This window comes from Priapulus caudatus, unplaced genomic scaffold (genome assembly GCF_000485595.1).
Source record: "Priapulus caudatus unplaced genomic scaffold, Priapulus_caudatus-5.0.1 Scaffold271, whole genome shotgun sequence".
NCBI lineage: Eukaryota > Metazoa > Priapulida > Priapulimorpha > Priapulimorphida > Priapulidae > Priapulus > Priapulus caudatus.
In genome coordinates this window covers 207,808-213,248 of record NW_014577332.1, presented here as the reverse complement: position 1 = coordinate 213,248, position 5,441 = coordinate 207,808, and positions in this window count along the sequence as shown.

The window sequence follows — 5,441 nt, the reverse complement described above, 5'->3', positions numbered from 1 at the left end:
TCTCAGTGGATAACCTGACCTCTAAAACATGGGGATAGACACGAAAATTACCCTTCTATCATAAGTCTGCGAAAAGTTATAGCAGTTTATATGATACGGTGTCCCTTTCGGCGGCCATCTTAGATTTAACAATGATGCAATGCATTTTCGGTACGGGTATCAGTTTTAATGGATAGTCTGACCCATAAAATATAGGGATAGACACCAAAATCAACCTCCTATCATAAATAGGTGGCGAGTTATGGTCAATTACACGAATTGACAGCCATCTTGAACGCCATCTTGAATTTCACCTATCTTTCCCATGATTCAGAATGTCTACCCAAGTTTTTTTTACTCCCAGGGGTGTCCCCTACATGAATCAAGCGTCAAACTGCGGGGACATATAAATGCACACAGGACTTCCCCCAGCTGATAGATTATGACGATTGTTCTTTATGGAACGAGAATTCAGCGTACGCGGCTGTACAAATTGTTTCTGACTAGCTGAAACCCGCGCTACGCGCGGGCTTAGTGACTGTGATGCATGTGTTACCATGCAGTGCAGTAGTGTTATGTGTAAGGTGTTATATGGAAAGTTTAGTTGTTGCACATGTTTGTTTTTTTATGGTTGAGATGTCAATACAAATACATGTGCAATCCTGCTTACACGTAACACGTACATTAACCATTTGTTTGGCAAGTACACAGTGAAATACGCACACCCACACAGAAATGTTTTATTGTATGCTATGTACTGGTTGATAATTACGGACTCCAAAGTTAGAATATAGATAGATGTGAATGGTTATAACGTAAACGTAATATTACGTGCTTCGCATGTTTCCACTGTGTGCGGACCAGGTAATATTGCGTGGTTGTGATCGCTTATTTCTACGCATGTTTGCACTCTGTGCGGACGCCGTAATATTACGTGCCTTGTGATCGGACCGCTTGTGACAGATCGGTGTTCACGACACCCGTACACTGTACAGCATTGCAGACTTCCAAAAAAAAATCTGCTCTGATGAAATTCAACTTGTACATCTCATATGGGAAACTATGGCCAAATAGCTACTGAATATTTAACTTCATTATTACATGGTTATTTCTACTTACATTATGGGGCTAACACAAATCTCAGACACACAGACACAGAACAGAGATACACAGAACAACACGAAATTGAAACCTGTTGATACACAACTAACCTGTATGATACAGGCGGTATGTTTCGCTTCACTACACTATCTACGTATCACGGTGAAGTGTAGTGAAGCGGAACCGGAACCGCCTGTATCATACGGGTTAGTACACAACGAAATACAAACAGAACAAAAACAAAACAGCGCCCCCTATTTTCAGGCAAATGTTTACCTTTTTTGTGTTTTTTTTGTCTTTTTTAAGACCAATCAAACGGTTTTCAACCGAGTATAGTTTAGAACCCGTCCCGTGTACTCATCGATATCTTCTGTAAATTTGGCGCTATTTGGATCCAAACTGACGGAGCCTTTCATTAACATACATACATACAACATTCGCCAAATTATAGTAAGATGATCTGCAATTGTAGATAAAGGGTGTTTAAATTTTCAGCGAGCTTTCGAGACGTACATCTCTTCCTCAGGCTTTCCGCTGACATCCTTACCTCTTTATATTATTCCGATCTCTTTACTTCTAGGGGGCCCCTATATATATATATATATATATATTATATATATATATATATATATAATATACGCCGCACACCATACGCACACGCAACAAGCCCCCTCCACAACATCACAGGCACTACCCAACAATTATAGCACACAGGGTGTACACTACGCCCCAGCCGCCACAGGCAACCAACCACACCCCCACCCACCACACCACACAACACACCACCCCACACCCATACCACCACCCCAACCCACCCACCCAACCACCACCCCCACACACACACAAGCGGCCACACACACACGCACGCGCTGCGCGGCGGCGGGGCCGCGCACACGCACACCAACCAGCCCACCACACCCCCCCGACCACACACACACATGTACACTCGTGTTCGTCATTCGCTGGCGAAGCTTCAATTACTTTATTTAGTCATACTTTTGAAAAATTCTTATCCGAAACGCATTTGTGTGCTGACAAAGTTATATATGCATCGTTGCAAATGCCGCTCCGAACGAGAGTACATGCGGAAGTATAAGCTATAGGCATGGATAGAAGATATAGCGTATATATATATATATAGAGAGAGAGAGAGAGAGATATATATATATATATATAGATATATATAATGCTGTCAGTAACACTGTTGGCAAGAACTTACTGCTGTACCGTATGTATTAGGATGAAAACATGAAGGACGCTAAGCCTGTTAGAGTCCGCGTAAAATATATTAAATTATCGTAATTTTATATCCCACAATTCCGTTTTCGCATAAATATTTTTGCGCGCATTACATAAAATACATTAAATATATACGGACAGGTAAGTGGGTGGTTGGATATATGGATAAATGGATGGCGGGCTGAATGGATGGATGGATGGATGGATAACTGGATGGATGGATGGATGGATGGATGAATAAATAGGCAATTACAGAGATGGAGAGAGTGGGGCGCGGGCAAGATAGGGAAAGAGAAGAGGAAGAAAGTATTTGTTATTAGACTAACCAATTATAATGATGTTGGCGAATTCCGTGTGCCTCGGTAAAACTGCTGGTCTCTAAGAAACATAAACGATAATGACGCAATAATGACGTGATTTCCCCGTGGAGGTGCCGCCATGCAGTGTAACCTGTGTAACTAGTGCAACCTGTTCACACATGAGCGTGCCGCTTCCGTGACATTGAAAAAACGCAATTGACATTGATCACAAATGGCGTGTATGAAAAACTGGCGCCATGTGCCTAGTTCTGTTCTCGTAGCTGGTGAGAAGGTTAGTAACGGGGTTATAATAGAGAGGGCGTAGATGCAAAGTTTGTTCCGGGTCTTACGTCCTAACTGTCCCGAAAAGGCTTAGGAAATAATTTCATAACATAAATTCACTAAAATAATTAAAATAATATAATAATTTCATAGGCGCTACTGCCCTAACGACGGAACGCAGACATTTTTTGTCTCACGTGTACACATGCTACACATTCCTATTACGTTTGTGGGCAGCGTAAACCTAATACACATATATATGGTGCTAATATATATATATGCTATATAGCTCATGGTATCTAGTAATTGCCTAAATTCATTCATTTACTATTAAATTTATTCTAGCAGTTTTGCACGTCATATAATTTATAGCAGTAGCTGCCCGCTTTAAGAGACCTAATAGTATTTTTTGGTTTCATTAAAATTGTTTGCGTATTCGTACTTTTTCGCTGGTATATTTCTTTTCCATAGTGATACGGGTATATAATTACAACTCTAAACAAGAGCAATCGGAGATAGCGAACCTCCGCCACAGCGTAACAGTCCCCCATCTTGCTGGTACATCCAATATAGAGTTTGATGAAATTTTCAGAAATTTCAAAAAAATGAAAAAAGATCCAGGTTGTTTTTGTTTTTTTTTAATGAATTTTGAATGCGTCCGAAGTGTTTCCCACAAAAACAAAACGAAAACAAAAACAAAAAACAAATCATGGATCCAGATCACCACCAAAATCTAATCGATTGGTTTTTGGCCCAAGACCAACCCGTCCAAAAATTCCATCAAAATCCGTCCGTAACTTTTTTAGATATGCTGTTGACAGACAAACAAACAAACAAACAAACAACCTAACAGAGGCGAAAACATAACCTTGGAGGAGGTAATAAGCGTGATAGACGGGAGGATCTTTAATCCAGACAACAGTCAACCTATGCTCCTGGCTGGCTTTCAGATCGCCCCCCACCCCACCCAATGATTCGTTGTTCCCTTCCCTACCGCTGCCTTATCCAGCCGTGTTGACAGTTTGGTCTAAACGCTACGTGTACTGCGCGAGATAGAACGCATAGCCGCGGAATTCGATAATTTTCTCATTTTAATTCATAGCAAGGGAAAATTAACTTCGACGACCAACTTGCTAGCAGCTGCACAGTTTCTCCAATGGGATATATACCACTGTTGATAAGTAAAAATAATAGATTTAGATATAATTATTTTATCACTAATTGCAAGCTCCCTGTTTGAAACAGAAACAATTAACTTTTGTACCAGTATATAAGTACCACTTATAGTAACTGCTGCATGGAAACGGTTGTTTGTGGTCGATTTCGTACAGGCTTCTGCTTTACAACTATAGCCGTACAATACGTAGCGTATATGCCATGGTCAAAAGCTCAGCTCAGATTCCGAAATCACGGCACAATTAGGCTACGCCCCATTTCAAATCGAATTGCGTCCCGTTGATTTTACTGGATTTATTATTGCTTCGGATGTTACAAAAACAACTTTTTGATAAAATACCAAAATGTAGCGCCGCTGCGCTCGTGCTTATTAATTAGCATTTGTTCATGTCTATTAATTAGGCGTGACACCGTGCGAGTGGCGCGGGCGATGAGCCAGCGAGCGACGCACGAGAGGTCAGTGGCTAAACTCGGCGCTTGGAATGCACCGTATGGGGGTAATAACGAAGCAATAAGGTAATTAGTGGCACTGGGAGGCAGAGAGCTGAGTGCGGGATACATTGTGCTGCCATATCATAACCCGCAGTCGACGTACGACGCGTTCTGCGGAGCGCGATCCCCAGCAAATTACAGACCTTTTGCAGGCAGAGCAAATCCGAGACAATTGCCCGTTAATGAACCTGACCGTTAACCGAACCGAACCGAACCGAAACCGAACCGAACCGTTAATGACAATTGGCCGTCGTGCACCTGTCACGCGATTGCCGCAAAACAAAAAAAAAATAGCTCCAACTACACCGTGTTCGTATTCTGCATCTAACGATGATTGATTTTGCCGTATAGAGATATACATTGAGATAGCGCGGCCCTGCTGCAGAAATGCCGGTGAAGATAAAAGTGGACGTTTTCCATGTCTTGTACTTCGGTGAATTCAAGGACATAGTTCAAAAGACGCACCCTGCGTTGATCGTGAAGTGATTATATTTTTTCCGCCGTCGCGGGCGAGCAGGGGAGATATATATATATATCAGAAGTAGATAATAGGGAATTATCTATTTATATTTATGTTTCCCTATATATTATTTATTTATTTGTTTATTTATTATTTCCGCCGTCGCGGGCGAGCAGGATAGATATATATATATATCAGATATATCATGATATATCATCATAGAATCATGATAGATAACCAGAGGTGATGCTTCTTTTAGCCACGATTCTTTTAGCCGGTAATGTTAGCAGTAGGACGTTACATGAAAATGACGAGCTATGTTGGTAGTGCGTATGCGTGAACAAGATGCCACACCGACCACTCCCTGTATTCCTATCAGAGAGAGAGAGAGAGAGAGAGAGAGAGAGAGAGAG